The sequence below is a fragment of the Salvia miltiorrhiza genome, chromosome 1 (assembly GCF_028751815.1).
Source record: "Salvia miltiorrhiza cultivar Shanhuang (shh) chromosome 1, IMPLAD_Smil_shh, whole genome shotgun sequence".
NCBI classification, from domain to species: Eukaryota; Viridiplantae; Streptophyta; class Magnoliopsida; order Lamiales; family Lamiaceae; genus Salvia; species Salvia miltiorrhiza.
This window is the reverse complement of record NC_080387.1, coordinates 28,291,635-28,315,584: the sequence shown is the minus strand read 5'-3', so window position 1 is coordinate 28,315,584 and position 23,950 is coordinate 28,291,635. Positions and strand designations below refer to the sequence as shown.

The 23,950-nt window shown below is 38.4% G+C and overlaps 1 long non-coding RNA gene across 1 annotated transcript; it reads left to right on the top strand.

The window, feature by feature from the left end:
* Positions 1-18,920: 18,920 nt before the first annotated feature.
* LOC131018302 (uncharacterized) lies at positions 18,921-23,305 on the top strand. Its single transcript, XR_009100072.1, has 2 exons — positions 18,921-19,116; positions 23,042-23,305. It is a non-coding gene; the product is annotated as an uncharacterized LOC131018302 (long non-coding RNA).
* Positions 23,306-23,950: the final 645 nt, after the last annotated feature.

The window sequence follows — 23,950 nt, the reverse complement described above, 5'->3', positions numbered from 1 at the left end:
CCTTCGCCTTGCATTCATTGCTTTGCCCACATTCAAGGTGAGATCTTGTGTTTAATTCATCCACCCCCACCTTGTTTCACCTGCAATCATTAAGCAACAACAGATACATTCATTTTTCAGTTCATTTAATTCAATACTCCATAAACGAAGGGGAAGGGCTTCCATTCATTCTCTACTAAAACTTCAAGTTAATTCCTGCTTCATTCAACACAGCAGCAAATAGACACCACAACCATATCCTCAAGGTATTTTCAGTTCACTATCCTCATATATGCATTTCACTTCCCTCATTTCATATAAAAGAAATTCGAAACATAGGATGAGAGTAAAACAGAGGGACATAGCAAATCACATATGCGTACATGATTAGCATTAAACAGAAATAGATTTATTCATACATTGATATCTTTATACTGCCTTTGTACTTAGAACCAAGTCATGAGAATTTCCATCGGCAACAACATGAATTGAAATACAATTGTAGAGGGATAGAACAAGAACTTAGCTTTTAGGAACATAGGACCGACTGCCCTTTTCAGCCAAGCCCCGGAGAGACCGCGGCGCTTTTCGACAGCACGGCGTCGAACCTCGCTGTTCCTAAGCCCAACTTTGACGGCGTTGCGCTAATCGACGATTCACAGACGACTCCAACAAGACGACGAACAGCAGCGACTCGGTGCTTGGTGGCGGTTTCAGGCGAGAAGCTCGCCTTGGTGCTCCACGATCTGTTAAGTCAAGAGTGAGAGAGACGACTAGAGATGGAGGAGAACGAACGGCGACCCACCGGAGTAGAGGCAGCGGCGGATCGAGACCCAAATCAAGAGAGAAGAATTTGGGCTCCTCTTCGTTTTCTTCAGCAAATTCGAACGGGGAAGATGACGAACTGCCGAGACCTTCGCTACGACGAACGGTGACTCCGGAAGTCGGTTTTGGGCGAAGCAGCGGCAGCCGACGGCGGCGGCGGCACCGAACGGCGACTGGAGTCAGCGGCAGCAACTCCACGCAGCGAATTTCGCCGGTCTCAGGCGGAGACGGCAGTTTCGTCGACTCCAAGAGAAGCAGCAGCCGCTCCAGACGGCGGCGATGGCTCCCAGTCGACGGTGCTCGCCGGAATCCAGTTGCAGCAGCGGCGGAGTCCTCGGCTTCGATACAGATCGAGAGAGAGAGAACCGAAGGGAGTGTGGTAGGCGAGAAGGGAAGAGAGTTTGTCGAGGGAGATTCGGCGGCGGCCTCGCCGGCGACTGGAATGGCCAAGACATGGGCGGCGATGGCTGGATTTGAGAGAGAGCCGAGCGGCTGTTGAGAGAAAGAAAGAGATGCAGCGTTCGGTTTTGATAAAGATGGAGAGAGTGTTATACTTTAATGAGATTAAGAGAATGAGGTTTTGCTTTAATAAAGGTATAGAAAGAGATTAACTTTAATAATGATAAAAGGGAGAGAAAGAGGAGAATTGTCGGTAAAGAGAGATGATAGAGAGAGAACCGAGAGTGAGGAGTTTGGGCCGAATTTTTGGGCTTTCTTATTGGGTCTGGTTCAGTTTAATTGTTGGGCCGGATATTAATTCTTTTGGGCTTTGCTTATTTTATTGGGCTAATATATATATTGTTTGGACTCAATTATTTATATAAATGGGCTCCTATTATTTATTTTGATTGGGCTTCTATTATTGGTTAATAATGGGTTTCGAATTTAATTCATTTTGGGCTTCCCTTGAGCTTCTATTATTTTTCTTATGGGCTTCAAATTCATATAATTGGACACCTATTATTTATTTATTTAGGCCCAATAAGACTTATTATTTTTAGGCTCTCATTTTTTTAATCCTAATTATTATTTTTATTATTATTAGTGATTTATTTTAAGACTTACTAATTATTAATTAGTAAGTGAATTAGATTATTTTTAAGATGAGTAGATTATTAAAGATTAATAATCCGACCTCATAAGACGAGCTTTAATTCCTTAAATAGGATTAGCATCTCATAATTTAATTAAAGGAATATGAGTCATGCATAATCATTTCACGCATCCTCATTTATTGAGATTTTTTCGAGAATTAGAATCTTATTTTATTTTCTCGGATTAAAGGTCAAGCACCAGAGTTAGAGCTAAACCGTGAGTCTGCTATCCAGGTGGGCTTTCTTACGTATAAACTAAAACCATATAGTAGAATTGTTAAGACTTTATGTTTATGAATTTGAATGATATTGTCAATGCCTAAATATTTTATGTTTTGTTATTAATTGCCTATCTGATGTTAATCGAATTCGGATTCTGGATGGGACCGCAAATCCCTTCGGAATTAGTGTACACCTTGTGATCGTGAGTCATCTAGCGGGTTGGCCGATCATAGTGTCCGTAGAGGGAGGCCTCCCTCTCGGCACGAGTTACTGATATGGTGATTAATGATATTAAAATGCCTGCGCGGGTTATTGATGAAAGAAATGATATTATTTTTGGTAAATACGAGTCTTTAAAGGAAAACCCTCGTATCTTACTACTGTTGAAAGGCTTGACAATAAAATATTATGCATGTATGTAAATTTCGGCAAGTGTCCACTAAGTACCTTCGTACTTAGCCCTGCATGTATTTATAAATGTGCAGGTTGAGCTGTGATCGAGGATGTAGTGTGCAAGCGGAGCTTTTGTCAATCTAGGATGATTACCTCAGAGTAGAGTATATGTCTTCATACATATACTCAAACTGTTATTCCGCTGCGAACACTGATTTCGTTATGATATTATGTTGTTTGTCAAACAATATGTATTATTTAATAATGTACTCAAACTCATTGAACACCCATTTCTGGATATTATTATGTACGGTCCTCTTGTGGCCTTCTTTGATATCTAGATATTTCAATTGATTTCCTTATACAAGTCGAGTCATCAAGAAATCGAATATGCCCCTTTCTAAATCCCGCTCCTAAATCCCCTCCCTTAGTCGCGGTTTCCCCGAATTTGCTATCCTTAGCAAGTGCGGTCGTGACAGAATGGTATCAGAGCGTTTCTTTTGCTCTGAGTACTAATCATTCCTTCTAAGTTGAGTCTAGATTAAGTAAGTCAATATACTTTTAAACTAGTTGACAAAAGCTTGGAACTACATCTCGTCACGCTCAACAGAGGTTATGGTAAGTACCTTCAAGTTTTAATTAAGTTAATTTCTTGAAATGTATGAAGCATGAATAAGTATGACTATTGTATGAATCACAAGAACTTAGAACTATTAAGTTATATATGCTCACTCACACGACGGAACATAGAAGAGAACTTAGGGAGGTGCCTTAACATTTTCTTCATGTTACGATGACATCAACCACGATGGTTGAAATAGAGAAAGAGGAATCACATGAAGAGTCGCATGATGAAACCACGAGCATGAAGATCGAACAGCGTAACGAACGCCAATAGTACGATAATGGCATGGGCATAGCTTAAATATTCAAGTGTTTTTCTATGATGAGATCTCGAATTAGCTTGGCCTTTTGAACTTATTATGTTGAAACTTTTAGTTACTAGATCTAAGAGTATATCATCATTGCATAACAAGCCCTAAGATCGGTAAACAACGACATTAGAACTATATGAAAGTCAAATTGGTAATCTGTGATTAAGTATTAAGAACCTGTATGGCTTGTGTAAATGCTAGATTTAGATGATGTGATGTTTTTGCACGTTATGGTTATCGAACCAAACTTGTTTTCCGATTTTAGATATTTAGAGCCTTATCGCTTAGAGTTACTTGTCGTGTGTTACTTTTGACGATAGAACTTCCTTTGTTAGATGGCGAGGACTGTTTTCACCCGACGACGACCACTGCCCCCATGGGCTAGTCCAGAAGAGGTCGAGCGGTCCTACCGCACCTATGCTCCATGTCACGGGGATAACCTCGGACAATTTCTCGCAGGTTTTCACAGACACTGGGTCGAAGCGAGTGTACATGGAGTATCAGGGTATGACGGTATCCAGAGGTTGATCTTACTGTTACCTTCCGAATGGCAGGGATGGGCTAGGCTGATCTCTGCCCATTACATCTTTCGCCGGGAGGATTACCACGACCTCGTGGGAGACTTCCCTAGCTTCATTGCGGAGCTTCAGGCCTGTTTCACCTTGTGGGGCCGCGCCCCTCTAGGGCCCTACATCCTGCCGGGAGACTACGTACAGGTAGGGACGCCCTTGCCAGCGGAAGCACCCACTACTGCTCCCGAGCCCTCGATGGCCTTGCCCCGAGATTCTCCACCACGAGCCTCAGTTCTAGGGCGCCGTGGTAGGCACGATGACGAGGCAGGCCCTTCTCGTCCACGGGCTCGCAGGGATTTCCCATCGCCTCCTGACTCAGCAACCCGGGCTGCTACTCCTCCACCACCAATGATACCTACGGCAGAAGCAAGGCTTTCGACTGCCATGGCCAACGCTGACAGGGTCATGTCCAACCTGAGGGAGTTCATAGATAGGGGCAAAGCCCCTATGCAGGAGGATGATGGTATAGTACCGTATGGTACGATGAGGATTACTCATCCCGAGCCCGTGCCACCTCCAGCTCCGATCAAGCCTCGCACCACGGTCAGGATCAGCACCAGAGACGATCCGATCCGTGAGATTGTGGACGACATCTTCCGCTCAGCCCAGATCATGCGGGAAACAGGCGAGGGCCAGGGAGAGACTCCGTTGCCCAACTGGGAGCCGGGCGAGGATGAGGAGGAGGACCCCGAGGAGGATCCTGAGGAGGACCCCGAGGAGGATCCTGAGGAGGACCCCGAGGAGGATCCGGAGGAGGACCCCTTAGCGTCACCGAGGAGCAGCCGTACCGCGACTCAGGGTTCGCGGATTTGATAATTTTTAAGCTTGTTGATATTTTCCAGAAACGATGATTCGTTCCGATATTTTTGTAATCTATGACTATGATTTTATTTATGTTGTCTCTAGCTAGCATTAGTACGAAAACGTTGACGTTCCATGATTAAGTACCATTTTGAGGTTGTATAGCTAGTAAGCCGGTACACCATAGGGAGTACTCGGATCGACTTTACTTACATTTTGGTTGACGATGTAAAAGCCCTCGATGAGGCAATTTTCCAGGATATCTATATATATATGACCCTAGCATGGGCTTTCTACGACGATCTCGTGTATGTTTTATGTTTCTCTACGGGTTTTATTCTTCACAAGTCAGTTAAGAATGTAGTAACTTTGAATAATGTGACTTGTGTATGCAACGGTTCCTGTTAATATCTTAGTTTTGGAGTTATGATAAGTTAAATTTGACAAACAGTTCCTTATTAATTGCCTTAGAGATTCCTGTATAGAATGTATTAAAAAGGGTGTTTGTAATTTGCAGAATGCCGCCTAAACGAGGTCGCCCCCCTAGGAGAAACGTTAACAATGATGGAAATCGCGATGAAATACCTGAAGGGCGGCGAAACGACAGGGAACCTACCCCACCCCCTCCACCCCCTGCTAGAAGGACTGAAGAACTTTTTCTTCGACAGAATCCGCCCACGTTCACTGGGACAGGCGACCCAGCCGAGGCCGAAGCTTGGATACGCGCCTTGGAGCGTATCTTCACTTTCCTACACTGCACAGAAGAGGAGCGACTCTCGTGCATGTCTTTCCAACTAGCCGGATCGGCTGACTTTTGGTGGGAAGCCCGCCGAAAGACTCTGACTCCCGAACAATGGGCAGCTTACACTTGGGAAGACTTTAAAATTGGATTATACGATAAGTATATTCCCAAAAGCTACAGAAAGAAGAAGGAGGCTGAGTTCTATAGCCTGAAACAAGGGAAGAAGACGGTGACGGAGTATGACAGAGAGTTCTGCGATCTGTCGCGTTATGCTCCGCAGCAGGTGGATACTGATGAGAAAATGGCGGAGAAATTTTGTGCCGGTCTGAGGCACGAGATTCGGATGACTCTAGCTAGTCATGGTGGACTCTCATACACTGAGTCTTTGAATAGGGCACTGGACATCGAAGCTGCAATGCCAGTAGAAAGATTGGCCCCGCCACAGACCTCAGCACCAGCCAATCCACCTGCACGCCCTCAGAACTTTAAAGGGAAGCGCAGTTGGAACGACCGTGGGGGAAATGAAAACCAGACTAACAAGAGGCCATGGCAAGGAAATGCGCCGTTGGGACAACATCAGCAACAAGGACAAGGGAAGCAACAGGGTCCTGCCCCGGCTGGAGGCAGCCAAAGACAAAATGAAGTTCCCCTTTGTCCAAAATGCCACAAACCACATCGTGGTGTCTGTAGGGCTGGAACTGACAGTTGCTACACGTGTGGCCAGAAGGGCCACTACTCCTCACAGTGCCCCAACAAACAGCAGGGCGCGGCAATCAGGGCCACTTATGCCCAGCCCCTACAAGCAGTTCAAGGGCAAACCCACCCCCGCCAACAACAGCCACACCAACAGCAATACCAATACCAGCCCCGCCAACAACAGCCACACCAGCAGCAATACCAACAGCGCCAACAGCAACAGAGGCGGCCGCAACCATTGCCGCAGCAGGCGAGAGCCTTTGCTCTCACCCAAAACCAGCCCGAGAAAAATCAGGGAAACCTGGCAGGTATGGGCAAGCTTAAAGGTTTTTCCGTTATGATTCTGTTCGATACCGGTGCCTCGCATTCTTTTATATCTGCCCCTTGCGTAGATACCTTAGAAATCGAATCAGAACGAGCTAAGTGTGCCTTAAGAATCACTACACCCTCAGGAGGAAAATCTACCACCACACATGTTTGCTCGAACGTAGAATTTGAAATAGGAGAACTTAAGATGGTAGCAAACAATCTTAATATTCTGCTCATGTGGGACGTAGATATGATCTTAGGAATGGACTGGCTAGCTGAGAATCACGCCACCATCATTTGTAGTGAACGAAAAATTTCTCTTCGACCACCTGGAAAGGAACCGACGGAATTTCACGGCATAGGTATGAAGAAAAGAGTACCAGTGATATCCGCATTACAAGCCAGAAAGGAGATGATGAAGGAAGGAAGCACAGCTTATCTCGTCTACCTAAACGGGGAAGCTAGTAAAGACAAGAAGGTGGAAGATGTGGCAATAGTACGAGACTTTCCAGAAGTTTTTCCTGAAATATTGCCGGGACTACCTCCAGACAGGCAACTAGATTTCACCATTGATCTAGAACCTGGATCTGCCCCAGTATCAAAGGCACCGTACAGGATGGCCCCAAAGGAACTACAAGAATTGAAGGTGCAACTACAGGAACTCTTGGACTTGGGTTTCATCAGGCCCAGTGTCTCGCCTTGGGGAGCGCCTGTACTCTTTGTCAAGAAGAAAGATGGAACCATGAGGATGTGCATTGATTATCGAGAATTGAACAAACTGACGCTTAAAAACAAATACCCTCTTCCAAGGATAGATGATTTGTTCGATCAACTCAAGGGAGCCACTGTATTCTCAAAAATAGATTTAAGGTCTGGGTATCACCAGCTGAAGATCAGACCAGAGGATATACCCAAGACCGCTTTCCGCACAAGATATGGTCACTATGAATTCGTTGTCATGCCTTTTGGTCTAACCAATGCACCGGCAGTATTCATGGACCTCATGAATCGAGTTTTCCATCCATACTTAGACAAATTTGTCTTAGTGTTTATAGATGATATCCTCATCTATTCTAAGAATGACCAAGAGCATGAAAATCATTTGAGAATCATTCTGGAGACATTAAAGACGGAGAAGTTGTTCGCCAAATTCAGCAAGTGCGAATTTTGGCTGAAAGAAGTAATGTTTCTAGGACACATCGTATCAGCAGATGGAATTAAGGTGGACCCCGCCAAGGTGCAAGCAGTGCGCGAGTGGAAATCACCAACCACACCTAATGAAATCCGGAGTTTCTTAGGTTTGGCAGGATACTACCGGAGATTCATCGAAGGATTCTCTAAAATAGCGAGACCAATGACGCAATTACTTCGTAAAGGAATCAAGTATAAGTGGGACGAAGAGTGTGAAGCCAGCTTCCAAGAGCTGAAGAAGAAATTGACAACTGCACCAGTGCTAGCAGTTCCAGCAGCTGATAAGGAGTACGTGATCTTCACGGACGCGTCCAAAAATGGGCTAGGTTGTGTGTTGATGCAAGAAGGAAAGGTCATCGCCTATGCCTCACGGCAACTAAGGCCACACGAATTGAACTACCCCACTCATGATCTGGAACTAGCAGCAATTGTGCATGCTTTGAAAATTTGGAGACACCATCTATACGGAGTTAGATGTGAAATCTTCACTGATCACAAAAGCCTTAAGTACTTTTTCGAGCAGAAAGACTTGAACATGAGACAGAGGAGATGGCTCGAGCTCGTGAAGGATTACGATTGCGGTATCAACTACCACCCGGGAAAAGCTAATGTAGTAGCTGATGCTTTAAGTCGTAAAACTCAATCCGAGTTAGGACTCCTTCTCACTCAAGAGGACATGCTTGTAAGGGATTTTGACAGATTGAAGATAGAAGTGGTTCAGCCACCAGCAACGACAAGAGCGATTATTGCAACTCTGGTAGCCGCCCCAGACCTCAGAGAAAGGATCGTCAGTGCCCAGAGAGCGGATGAGGACTTGGAAAAAGTTCGTCTCAAGATCCGAACAGGCACGCCAGGAGGCTACCAAGAGGCAACGGATAACGCCGTTCTTTTTGAAGGAAGATTGTGTGTTTCCCATAACGAGGAACTCAGAAATGAGATCATGAGTGAAGCTCATAACACGCCCTATACCGCTCATCCCGGGAGTACCAAAATGTACCAAGATCTAAAACAGAAGTTTTGGTGGGACGGAATGAAACGAGATATAGCCTCGTTTGTAGAGCGCTGCCTTGCATGCCAGCAAGTGAAAGCTTTACATCAACGACCATATGGGAAATTGCAGCCATTGGAAATCCCAGAATGGAAGTGGGAGCACATAGCAATGGATTTCGTGACGGGTCTACCCAAGACAAATAGGGGCAACACAGCCATTTGGGTAATAGTAGACCGTCTCACGAAGTGTGCTCATTTTATACCGATTCCAATTACCTATGGATCGGAGAAACTAGCCCAACTGTACATCCGTGAGATTGTACGGCTACATGGAATACCAATATCCATTACTTCAGATAGAGATTCAAAATTTACTTCTAGATTTTGGATCAGTTTGCAGAAAGAGTTGGGAACGAGATTAAACTTTAGCACCGCCTTTCATCCTCAAACAGATGGACAATCAGAAAGGACAATTCAGACCCTTGAAGATATGTTGAGGACAGTGGTACTAGACCGAGGAGGAAGTTGGGAATCAGTACTGCCGTTGATCGAATTCGCCTACAACAACAGTTACCAGGCGACCATTGATATGGCACCTTATGAGGCGCTGTATGGAAGGAAGTGTAGATCACCACTTTACTGGGACGAGGTGGGTGAAAGAAAAATCCTTGGGCCAGATGCAGTAAGCGAGATGATCGAGACCATCCGCCAGATTAGAGCAAGAATTAAAGAGGCCCAGGACAGACAGAAGTCCTATGCCGATACCCGACGAACCGAACTACAATTTCAAATTGGAGACAAGGTTTTCCTGAAAGTGTCACCCTCGAAAGGGATCGTTAGATTCGGTGTTAAGGGTAAGTTAAGACCCCGTTTTGTAGGACCTTATGAGATCCTTGAAAGAATAGGTCCCGTAGCGTATAGGTTGGCGCTGCCACCTAGCTTTGGAAACGTCCACAATGTGTTCCACGTGTCACAGCTGAGACGGTACGTGTTTGACCCCAAACACGTGATCCACCAAGAGGAAATGATTCTTAACCCAGACTTGACGTACGAGGAAAAACCTGAAGCCATTTTGGACCGAAAGGTGCAAGAGTTGAGGAATAAATCGATCGTGTCAGTCAAAATACTGTGGAGACACCATGGACCTGAAGAAGCAACGTGGGAACTTGAGGACCAGATGAAAGAAAAATACCCAGAACTTTTCACATAGGTATGCAAATTTCGGGACGAAATTTTTGTTAAGAGGGGTAGTATGTAACAACCCGCTCTTTTATATTTATTTAAGTCCAATATTGCGTGTTTATTAATCTATTTTTAGTAAATGAAACGCTTTATAAATTCCCACTATGATTCTGAATTACGTAAATTGGAAACAGAGTGGCTACACTAGCAGTATACAATTATTTATCTTCGCGTGTTTAAGACCGCGACGTCAATCTTTGAATCAATGAATGATTATTATTCAAGGTTATAACCAACTTAGCGAAGTTGTGTTATTTATAAATCAAGATGGAGGTTATTTATATTTATTTATATTGTTCCTAAAGTCGTGAATTATTTCCGACTTTGTAGCTAATTAAATCTACGGATTTAATTTAAATGATGATCGAATTAAATCTATGGATTTAATTTAGCAATCTACAGTTTTAATTTAGTTTTTACAAGGCAATATAGATATCAGATACAAGAATTATTCGATTAATTTGTATCTGAATACAAATGCTCGACATTAGAATAACTCGATACCAAAGTTTCTAATACAGAACCAATGAAAGATTTATTGTAGATACACAACAATCATTCCAATAAATTTTTTTTCTACACCTATCACCTGCCACAACACCCAAGAAAGGAAAAAGGAAAAAACTACACACTCCCCTATATTCCTTCTCTCGAGCCCTGCACTTCTCACACTCCAGCCACTCTACAGCCACCCTACTCTGCAGCTATGCACATGGTACTCACAACAGCCAGCCTTCCTCCCTTTTTACCTCTCTTTGCAGCAAGCAAGAACTTCATTCTCTTCCATTTTGAAACAAGAAACACCAAGGAGCAGGAGAAACTGCCTTCGCCTTGCATTCATTGCTTTGCCCACATTCAAGGTGAGATCTTGTGTTTAATTCATCCACCCCCACCTTGTTTCACCTGCAATCATTAAGCAACAACAGATACATTCATTTTTCAGTTCATTTAATTCAATACTCCATAAACGAAGGGGAAGGGCTTCCATTCATTCTCTACTAAAACTTCAAGTTAATTCCTGCTTCATTCAACACAGCAGCAAATAGACACCACAACCATATCCTCAAGGTATTTTCAGTTCACTATCCTCATATATGCATTTCACTTCCCTCATTTCATATAAAAGAAATTCGAAACATAGGATGAGAGTAAAACAGAGGGACATAGCAAATCACATATGCGTACATGATTAGCATTAAACAGAAATAGATTTATTCATACATTGATATCTTTATACTGCCTTTGTACTTAGAACCAAGTCATGAGAATTTCCATCGGCAACAACATGAATTGAAATACAATTGTAGAGGGATAGAACAAGAACTTAGCTTTTAGGAACATAGGACCGACTGCCCTTTTCAGCCAAGCCCCGGAGAGACCGCGGCGCTTTTCGACAGCACGGCGTCGAACCTCGCTGTTCCTAAGCCCAACTTTGACGGCGTTGCGCTAATCGACGATTCACAGACGACTCCAACAAGACGACGAACAGCAGCGACTCGGTGCTTGGTGGCGGTTTCAGGCGAGAAGCTCGCCTTGGTGCTCCACGATCTGTTAAGTCAAGAGTGAGAGAGACGACTAGAGATGGAGGAGAACGAACGGCGACCCACCGGAGTAGAGGCAGCGGCGGATCGAGACCCAAATCAAGAGAGAAGAATTTGGGCTCCTCTTCGTTTTCTTCAGCAAATTCGAACGGGGAAGATGACGAACTGCCGAGACCTTCGCTACGACGAACGGTGACTCCGGAAGTCGGTTTTGGGCGAAGCAGCGGCAGCCGACGGCGGCGGCGGCACCGAACGGCGACTGGAGTCAGCGGCAGCAACTCCACGCAGCGAATTTCGCCGGTCTCAGGCGGAGACGGCAGTTTCGTCGACTCCAAGAGAAGCAGCAGCCGCTCCAGACGGCGGCGATGGCTCCCAGTCGACGGTGCTCGCCGGAATCCAGTTGCAGCAGCGGCGGAGTCCTCGGCTTCGATACAGATCGAGAGAGAGAGAACCGAAGGGAGTGTGGTAGGCGAGAAGGGAAGAGAGTTTGTCGAGGGAGATTCGGCGGCGGCCTCGCCGGCGACTGGAATGGCCAAGACATGGGCGGCGATGGCTGGATTTGAGAGAGAGCCGAGCGGCTGTTGAGAGAAAGAAAGAGATGCAGCGTTCGGTTTTGATAAAGATGGAGAGAGTGTTATACTTTAATGAGATTAAGAGAATGAGGTTTTGCTTTAATAAAGGTATAGAAAGAGATTAACTTTAATAATGATAAAAGGGAGAGAAAGAGGAGAATTGTCGGTAAAGAGAGATGATAGAGAGAGAACCGAGAGTGAGGAGTTTGGGCCGAATTTTTGGGCTTTCTTATTGGGTCTGGTTCAGTTTAATTGTTGGGCCGGATATTAATTCTTTTGGGCTTTGCTTATTTTATTGGGCTAATATATATATTGTTTGGACTCAATTATTTATATAAATGGGCTCCTATTATTTATTTTGATTGGGCTTCTATTATTGGTTAATAATGGGTTTCGAATTTAATTCATTTTGGGCTTCCCTTGAGCTTCTATTATTTTTCTTATGGGCTTCAAATTCATATAATTGGACACCTATTATTTATTTATTTAGGCCCAATAAGACTTATTATTTTTAGGCTCTCATTTTTTTAATCCTAATTATTATTTTTATTATTATTAGTGATTTATTTTAAGACTTACTAATTATTAATTAGTAAGTGAATTAGATTATTTTTAAGATGAGTAGATTATTAAAGATTAATAATCCGACCTCATAAGACGAGCTTTAATTCCTTAAATAGGATTAGCATCTCATAATTTAATTAAAGGAATATGAGTCATGCATAATCATTTCACGCATCCTCATTTATTGAGATTTTTTCGAGAATTAGAATCTTATTTTATTTTCTCGGATTAAAGGTCAAGCACCAGAGTTAGAGCTAAACCGTGAGTCTGCTATCCAGGTGGGCTTTCTTACGTATAAACTAAAACCATATAGTAGAATTGTTAAGACTTTATGTTTATGAATTTGAATGATATTGTCAATGCCTAAATATTTTATGTTTTGTTATTAATTGCCTATCTGATGTTAATCGAATTCGGATTCTGGATGGGACCGCAAATCCCTTCGGAATTAGTGTACACCTTGTGATCGTGAGTCATCTAGCGGGTTGGCCGATCATAGTGTCCGTAGAGGGAGGCCTCCCTCTCGGCACGAGTTACTGATATGGTGATTAATGATATTAAAATGCCTGCGCGGGTTATTGATGAAAGAAATGATATTATTTTTGGTAAATACGAGTCTTTAAAGGAAAACCCTCGTATCTTACTACTGTTGAAAGGCTTGACAATAAAATATTATGCATGTATGTAAATTTCGGCAAGTGTCCACTAAGTACCTTCGTACTTAGCCCTGCATGTATTTATAAATGTGCAGGTTGAGCTGTGATCGAGGATGTAGTGTGCAAGCGGAGCTTTTGTCAATCTAGGATGATTACCTCAGAGTAGAGTATATGTCTTCATACATATACTCAAACTGTTATTCCGCTGCGAACACTGATTTCGTTATGATATTATGTTGTTTGTCAAACAATATGTATTATTTAATAATGTACTCAAACTCATTGAACACCCATTTCTGGATATTATTATGTACGGTCCTCTTGTGGCCTTCTTTGATATCTAGATATTTCAATTGATTTCCTTATACAAGTCGAGTCATCAAGAAATCGAATATGCCCCTTTCTAAATCCCGCTCCTAAATCCCCTCCCTTAGTCGCGGTTTCCCCGAATTTGCTATCCTTAGCAAGTGCGGTCGTGACACATGGACTTTTTCTCCCACGCTGGGAAGAAAAATATTTCTCCCTACGAAAAAGTTAGAGAGAGGAAAAATCCTAGAACCACACCCTATATATATATATATATATATATATGGGGATTTGATCAAATAAAAATTTCTCTTAACGTACAAACTACAAACCACTTGCACTTAGCTTATAAAATAATTGCACTTCATCTATAAAATATATGCATTTTAGTGGTCTTGGTTTCGAACCCCAAAAGTAGCAAAATTACAGTACAATTTATCTATCTATTTATTATATGAAAACACAGTTTGTGGCAAAATTGTAATTAAAGAATTAATCAAATGGTATTTATAAAACTCAACAAATCTCATATCTCATATGTTTTCTCTCTCCTCTCTCCTCTCTTTCATCATACGCATTCTTCAATTTTCTACTCTCTCTCACTCACTTTCTCTCATATTCTCTTTTTCATATTTTGATGATTTTTTTAAAAAATCAAATTTTATTTATAAAAATATTCTATATATGTCTTAAATTAAAAATGAATGCAAGATCTTTGATTTGGTATCAAATAATTATTCAACGCTTTTATTAGTATTCTAATAAATTCTAATAATATAATTTATTTTCCTACTTATCAATTGAAGCTTTTCTAATAAGATGATAAAGGTAATGAGCTAACTTAGAAAAAAAATAATTTTATGCATGATTAGCTTATGTTTTAAAACTATATATTGTGATGTGAAAACTCTTTTTTTATTGTTTCTTCGTTTCTTTTAATTTGAATGATGTGTTTATTCTATAATTTTAAGGAAGAAAACAAAGTTTTTCATCAAATAGATGGAAAATTAAAAATGATACTTTTCAAAATTCTAAAATAAAATTAAGGATCTTTACTGAGTAATTGATGTAGATTATTTTATTTTTTAAGAAAAAATAATTTACATTTACTTATATTCTAACTATATTTAATATTTATTTTTTATTTATTTGATACATCATTTAATTTATTTATTTTTGATAAATTATCATGATTAAACAAAGAAATTTAAAGGCCGCGCCAGAGGGGCTCGAACTCAAGACCTTCGGTTTTAGACATTAACTCTTAATCGCTTAATCGATACACATGCTACATCGTTTAATTTTGATGCAAAACTATGTTCGCCGTGCATCGCACGGGCGAATGTACTAGTTACCATGAAAATGCAGATACGTTATACGTTAAGTGCAGTAACTTTATAGTTTAAGTTCAATGTTTTATTTTTATGTTAAATGAGTTTGTAGTGGAACTCAATCCTATATATATATATATATATATATATATATATATATATATATATATATATATATATATATATATATATATATATATAGGGTTGCATTCAACAAAAATGCATCCCTTAGACAAAGAAATAAGAAGCAATCCAGACCCCTCATCTCATATCATCCAACGATCCTGATTAGAGGAAACTTCATCGCCTAATTAATTCGCTTATTCTGAAATTCTTTGGTTTACAAACGTTAGGGCTAGAAATGTAAAATTCATTTGTTCGTAATTTTGGAATCTTAAACAAATCCCGAATTTATCTCACTTACCTGGAAGATGATGGTCGAAATCGATTTCTACGAATTTTTGACACAACCCTGTTCATTTGCTATTACTTTCCCCCATTTGTATCAGCTTCCGATCTTGTTCGACGGGTATGAAGATGGATCGCCAGAAACATAAAGGTGCATATTTGATGTATTCAATCATATTGTTTTGTTCTGTAATTTTCAGTTCGTATATATTTTAGTCACGTTCTGTGAGTTCGTTCGATGGAAAATTTGTATCACTTTATCGGATATGAGGTTTCGTTAGATGCAAAGATTTGAATCACCCATTTTTAATTTATTTCATTTTTATCTATTCATTGTATGTTCTTGGTTATTTGAATTTTCTGATTTGTTTATTGTGAATATTTCTATACCTTCGTTGAATCAGAAATTGGGTCGGCATGTTCAGAGTTTTTGTCTTGCATTCGATCATTCAGGTGCGCTCGCGTGGTTATATTTTTTTGTTGTCGTTGAATCTAAAGTTGTTTTATGGGCAAACAAAAAATCATTAATACTTAATTGGAATCTCTAAAATTATTAGAATTCCCCATGCCGCTCATTGATTTGGTCTTCTGATTCTGTGAATTTGCTTTGCATCGATGGTAATATGGCCGGGGATGTTATCGTTGTTGAATTGTATATCATGTTGTTTCGAACGTCCAAATATACTTTTAAGAACGTGTGTTGTTCGTTCCTTTAATGGAACGATTTGTATCGTTCGTTATGGAAGGTATAAGAATTTAGATCATGAGCCATTCTTTCTCCTTCGTTTTTTTTATTTAATTCTAGAATGTCTCATTTTGCTCTTGCTGTAAGTGCTCAGATACAACTTGTAATAATGTTTTTGCTAGAGAAGATAGAATGCCATATTTTGAATTACTCATCTCCATTTCAAAAGACATGATAGCACCCTTAGTTTTCCATTGATACTTTTAGCTTTAAGTTGCTTGGTTATGATGGATTTTCTGTTTTGACATTAACAAGAATAGTCACACATAGATAAACAAGGAGCTAAAGTTGCAAAGTAGCTCGCGCGCCTGCTGCCCATCTCGTCGATCCAGCCCCTAAGCTGCATAGGTCTACTTCATGCATAATGTTGTATGACTTCATTATTCAAGAGTTTAGGTTGGTTTTTCATAGCTTTATTAGTTTTGTGGTACTGAAAGTATGAAACGACGTTTCATTAAAATTTAGCTATTAAACTCAATTGGCTTGTTCATTTTTTGTCATTGTACTCTTCTGTTACTTTGCAAAACAGTTCTTGCTTCCCTGAATAATGTAGTACTATTAAATCTTAGATTTCTATTATGTTAAACTTTTATTGACTTTAATATGAACATGTACCCAAGTTTGTTGAACTTGCATTACTGTATTGATTTAATTGGTTGTGCAACTGTTATTGATTATGTGATGTGTCGAATTTTGGGAAAAATGGCTGTTTAACATTTTATATTTTGTGTGGTAAGTTTAGTTCATGTGGAGCCTGTAAGAGTTTTCTCGAACGTTCGAGTTATCAAAATTTGGTGTCCACGCATATTAATTTATGTATTCAACAAGACTTCTGGATACAATGCTATGGAAAACCCCAAATTCTTTCTTTGTGTGGTGTCGGTGTTTGATTTAGGCATATTTAAGTGCTATAATATGACGTTCATTGCCAATGTTCACAACTGCAGTAGAAGAAGTTCAGAAGAAAAAGCGTGCAGGTCCATCAAAAACAAGTGCAGGTTCATCAAAAATAAGTAATCGTGCTCATACGAGCCTGGAAGCTGGAAGCTGCAAGTAGCGGTGTATTTCTTGTAAAATTTAACACCTTCTGGTAGCATATCAAACATTTGGCCCATATACAATCTTAACGAGTCATCACATGAAGGAAAACATAGTTCACTGTTGGGTATGGTCATGTTGATGCCATCTGAAAAAAAAGGGTTCATTAAATATGACATATATGTTCAATGTATAGCACTTAAAGTTCAACACAACCGTGGATAAAATTTATCACAATGATTTACTATACAAAAACCATCATTTATTTTTCGTCATCACAACAGTGGAATGCGTCAACAACTAATTTGTTCTTCATCAACACAACTGTGGATAAAATTTATCACAACGAATTACTATACAAAAACCATCATTTGTTCTAATTTCATCCAGTAAAAGTCTTACATAAACAAATACAACAAATATTGGTTATTCAGAAATAATTAATGAAAATGTTCACTAAGTTATTCAAAAATAATTAATGAAAATTAAGTCAATAATTTATTTTTGTGAGTCAGTAAACACAAACACAATCATGAAGTCTCATTTAAAAAATTTCATACTACCTTAGTACATTCATCACATAAAATACTGGTGTAACAAAATCAATTATTTAATTTAATACAACATTTGGAAAAAATTCATCAACAGTCTCCTCTACGTTCAGCAAAAAATGAATGCATATAATACTTGAAAGTGATCATGGTTTCAACAAATATTATGAATTTATATTTGTCGAAAGCAACGCCCGATATAACTATTTGTTCAAAATCGATTCAATATAAGTTCAATGGATTTACGATGAATATAAAGATGGATATAATTTTTTTCAAAATCAATTCAATATAAGTTCAATAGATATTGTTTATGCATAACAATTTGTCTGCAAGTTCATTAAAATATATAATAAGTTCATCCAAATTCTGATATTTCAATGCATGGAAATGTTATGTTCAAAAACTTATCTATTATGTTCGAAATAATATACAATCGTGTTCAATAAAAAAATCAGATGACATTCATCACATAATTCTAAGAAACGTATAACAAAATATTATGTTCGAGAGTTCGCTATTTTGTGATACACGTTCAATAAAATCAGATAATGTACAATATATAATTCTGACGAACGTATTACAAAATATAACGAACACATAATATAATCCATTGATTTTCTTACTGAAATATGAGGTTTTTAAAATAAAGTGTTTAATTCATGTGCGTGAATTGGGTTTCAAAGCAACATGAGATTATTAGTTTTATGAATCTATACGCAAATGATGTATTTGTATAATATCTAGTTATCTACCTTAAATAAAAAAGATCTTGCTTAGCATAAATATAGTAAAATAGTTGTGAACGGATTTAAATGGTGGATGGACCCATAATATGATTTGTAATTAGTCTATATTACCCTTAAACTAATGTGAACGGATTATTTGATTATCAATATGGACCGATGGATTTTTTAGTATGAATGGCCAAGATTACTTCTTTCTTCTTTCTTACATTTAGGCCTTCTTCATTGAACCTTTGCCTATATATATATATATATATAGGGTTAAGATCTATAAAGAATCCCTTTAGAGTAAAGATTAAAGAATAGATCCTAACCACTAATTTAATAGAAATAGACGGTCAAGATCATATTTTGAGTTTTATAATTTCAGTTTCATAATTTAATTAAAGGGCCGAAAAATTGAATGTAAATTCCGTGAGGGGCATAATTGGTACCGGCTTTCTTTTGCTGAACAACTATACCAAAATTTACTCCATTAATTAAGGAGTTACCCACTAACATTAACCCTACTTTTCAACCATTTATCATCACTACTCGTTCATCTCCTTCAATCGATTTTCTCCGGCGGTTGACAAATCTTCCATCACTTTTCTACATAAGAGTAAACAATTATCCCTAATTTTCCTTTTCATTCACCGCCTAACTTCTCAGCAGCGGCGCACAATAGGTAAGGGTTTCTTTCTCATTTTTTGCAGAATACGATTGACTCTTTTAGAAAAACCGCTGCAAATCTTGCCCCTCTCAATGGGAATTATTGGTTAATAAGATTATTGTAACACCCCGCCTATTTATATTAAATTTAGAATTATTTTGAACTTAGATTAAGACGATTTATGCCGGAGAAATGAAAATGGGTTTATTCCAACAAATTTTTTTTTAAAAGCTTTTATAAAATTTGGTCTTTTGAATTTATGTGCATTGCATAAATTGAATTATATGAATGCGATTAATTCTATATGCTAATAATATTTTTAATACTACATGATTTAATTTAAGTCTAAGTTAGGCTTTAATTATTTTGAATGTGTTGAGCCTCGACAAATATTATTTTGGGCCCTAGTTTTAATTAAGCCTTCCTTGTTAATAATTAAGCCCAAGAGTCATTTTTCCTAAAAGAGAAGCCCAACCCACCACCTCCATTGCTGCCAAGAACAGCAGCTACCAGTTATTGCTACACTATTCACCCCCATGCGCCACTCCTCCAAAGTCATCCAAAATCCCTATGATTAAGGGATTTTGGTTATTTTTTTCAATCTTCACGTCTCAGTCTCATTCACTCCTTCACTTCTTCATCACATTCAACAAATCTCTTCATCACCATTTTCGCAGACGTTGACAGACCAATAAACAAACACCCCATTTCATTGAAGGTTTCAGCTTCAAACTCCCATTATTCATTCAACGCTTTCACCATTTCACTTTCCGTAAGATTTGATTTTTTTTTCACAAGCAGCAAATTTTTTATTTCTTTCACATTCAAATCTTTGACGAAATCAATCTATTTAAACCTCAATTCCTCATCCCCAACTCACCTCTCCATATGTTATTTAACTAAAATCTGCAGATTCTCCCTACGAATCCCAGCTGGTAAATTTTAATTATTTTTCTTTTTTTTGCAAAGTTTCTTTTCATTCATGATTTCTCATTTCTGCCAAAAATACATATGCATACACTGTCATACATATATACAAAGCATGACTGTTGTTAAAAGAAAATAAGAGTAGAAGGATGATTTGAAGCATGCTGAAAAATGGAGGCTGACTGAGGAGAGTGAGAGAGAATCGAGGAAGGCGGCGGCGGCTCATCGCTGCTGTCCGTCCGGCGGTGGTGGTCTACCACTGACCGAGGAGAGAGAGAGATTACGAGGGAGGTCAGCGGCGACGGTTAGCTTTGTCAGCTGATGTTGTCGTCGGAGGGAGTCAGACGGAGGGAGGCCAGAGGGCGGCGGCCCTGCTGTTGGCGCTCGTCCACGGACGGAGAGAGGGGAGAGCAGTGGGTGACGGCGGCTTATCGCCGCTGCTTCCCGGCGAGCTTCCGCAGCGGCGGAGCTTTGTGAGAGATAGAGAAGGGAAGAGAGGGAGAGATGTGAGCAGCATGAGTTTTCGGTGAGAGAGAGAGAGATACTTCAATGTGTGTGTGCATGTGGTGATTGAATAAAGAGAGGAGTGTTATGCTTTTAATAAAGGTAGAGGGAGAGAAGGAATTTTTTTAAAAAAAAAAGATAGAGAGAGGGAGATTATATAAAGTGTGTGTGTGGTGATTGAAGAGAGAGAGAGAGATAAAAAAAAAGTGTGTGTGCGTGTGTTTTGTTGTGAGGAGAGAGAAAGATTAAAAAGTTTGTGTGAGTGTGTTTTGATAAAAGAGAGAGAGAGAACCGAAAAAAAAGAGAGAAAGAGATGTCGGTAGAGAGAGAGATAAAGAGGCGTGAATTTGGGGAAGAAAAGGGGAGGATTTTGGGCCGGGTTTGGGCCGAAATTTTGGGCTTTCTCAATTGGGCCTAACCCATTTCATGGTACTAAGATTTGCACTAATTACGTTGGGCTCCAATTATTATTTAATTGAGCCCAACGAGATTTTATTTATTTGGGTCTTCACTATTGATCCTAATTAAATTAATTAGAGATTAATATTAAAATTTACTAATTATTTTAAGGGTGATGATGGGCTCACTTATTGGGCTTCATGATTTTATTATCTTGGGCCTCATTTGTTGAGCTTTAGAATTTAATTGATGTTGGGCCTAATGTTATTTATGCATTGGGTTTTGAATTTATTCATTTGGGCTCGAATTAAATTCCTATTGGGCCTTGATTATTTTATTTTAATTGGGCCTTCATAATTATTCTATTAAGATTAATTAGAGAAAATTTTAAGACTTACTAATTATTAATTAGTAAGTGAATTAGATTATTTTAAGATGAGTAGATTATTAAAGATTAATAATCCGACCTTATAAGACGAGCTTTAATTCCTTAAATAGGATGAGCATCTCATAATTTAATTAAAGGAATATGAGTCATGCATAATCATTTCACGCATCCTCATTTATTGAGATTTTTCGAGAATTAGAATCTTATTTTATTCTCTCGGATTAAAGGTCAAGCACCAGAGTTAGAGCTAAACCGTGAGTCTGCTATTCAGGTGGGCTTTCTACGTATAAACTAAAATTATATATTAGAATTGTTAAGACTTTATGCTTATGAATTTAAATGATATTGTCAATGCCTAAATGCTTTATGTTTTATTATTAATTGCCTATCTGATGTTAATCGAATTCGGATTCTGGATGGGACCGCAAATCCCTTCGGAATTAGTGTACACCTTGTGATCGTGAGTCATCTAGCGGGTTGGCCGATCATAGTGTCCGTAGAGGGAGGCCTCCCTCTCGGCACGAGTTACTGATATGGTAATTAATGATATAAAATACCTGCGCGGGTTATTGATGAAAGAAATGATATTATGTTTGGTAAATACGAGTCTTTAAAGGAAAACCCTCGTATCTTACTACTGTGAAAGGCTTGACAATAAAATATTATGCATGTATGTAAATTTCGGCAAGTGTCCACTAAGTACTTTTGTACTTAGCCCTGCATGTATTTTTAAATGTGCAGGTTGAGCTGTGGTCGAGGATGTAGTGTGCAAGCGGAGCTTTTGTCAATTTAGGACGAGAACCTCAGAGTGGAGTATATGTCTTCATACATATACTCAAGTTATTGTTATTCCGCTGCGAACACTGATTATGTTAAGATATTATGTCATTTGTCAAACAATATGTATTATTTAATAATGTACTAAAACCATTAAGTACCCCGTTTGGGATAATATTATGTACGGTTCCCTTGTGGCCTTCGTTGATATCTAGATATTTCGATTGATTTCTTTATACAAGTCGAGTCATCAAGAAAACGAATATGCCCTTTCTAAATCCCGTTCCTAAATTCCCTCCCTTAGTCGCGGTTTTCCCGAATTTGCTATCCTTAGCAAGTGCGGTCGTGACAATTATGAAATACATATTCAAGAATTTTTAGAATCCATTAATGACTGAATAATGATTGTTCGATTTATATGTTATTTGGTGAAAAATGAAAACTTATTCAAATAAAATATTAGCTTATTCAGAATATTATATTTTTAATTCAGTTAGAAAGTGTTTGTAAACGTTATTTTGGATATTTGTATGATCTTCAGTTAGTTTCTGAATCATTAATGGAAATTCGATGCATTTATAAATTTGTTCTATTGAAATTTGCAGAGATAGATGCATAAAGGTTGTGAGTGTTGTTCTGTAACTTTGTATACATTTTCAGTTAGTCTGTGATGTTATTCATAATATATTAATTGATATTGAATAGAATTAATTAGTTGTTCAGTACCGTTTCATAGTTGTTCAAAATTCTTTTAGATTTATTCAGTTAAAATAGACCGTTTTGATTAATATAGAGAAAATAACAATTATTTAGTAGAATTTTAATAATGTTAATCTATTTTTATAACTTATTCGGTAATAATTGGTTTATTGAACTTGACTTCAGGATACTTATAAAGGTTATTCAGTATAGTTTATAAAGTATTTGGTGGTCTTGTATTTTCAGATTTGAATCTCCCACTACAATGGTGGAGCTGATTAAGGAAGCATGGGAGAAAGCATACATCACTGAGGTCACCAAGCAATAATTGGTGTTTCTTTTGGACGAAGAGCATTACGAGAGAAAAAAAAACATGCCTCGATAGAATTAAGATAGAGTGTTGGATTTGTATATCATTTGTTTTTATTCAGAAAATTTGTATTGTTATTCGACATTTTATAGTGATGTATTCATTTAATATGAATAGTGGATTGTTTTAAAATTGTTGTAGATTTGTATAATATTTATTTTTATTCAGACAATTTTTATTGTTATTCGACATCTTATAGTGACATATTCATTGAATTATTGACTTTGTTCAAAAATGTTAAATTGTTGTAGATTTGTATAGCATTTATTTTTATTCAGAAAATTTTCATTGTTGAATATGCTTGAAAATTTATGTAGTTTATTATTAAATTTTCCAAGTATATTCATTAGCTTTTGTAGTTTACAAAAATATAATTCTTATTTGATACGTTTTGAACAATATTCAAATAGAATATAATTATTGTTTATCATACCAAGAAAGTTATTCAACAAATTACTATTCTTATTCGCAAAAATATAATTCTTATTTGGTATGTTTTTTAACAATATTCAAATAGAATATAATTATTGTTTATCGTACCAAGAAAGTTAATATCCAACACATTAATATCCATATTCACAAAAATATAATTCTTATTTGATACGTTTTGAACAATATTCAAATAGAATATAATTATTGTTTATCATACCAAGAAAGTTATTCAACAAATTACTATTCTTATTCGCAAAAATATAATTCTTATTTGGTACCTTTTTTAACAATATTCAAATAGAATATAATTATTGTTTATCGTACCAAGAAAGTTAATATCCAACACATTAATA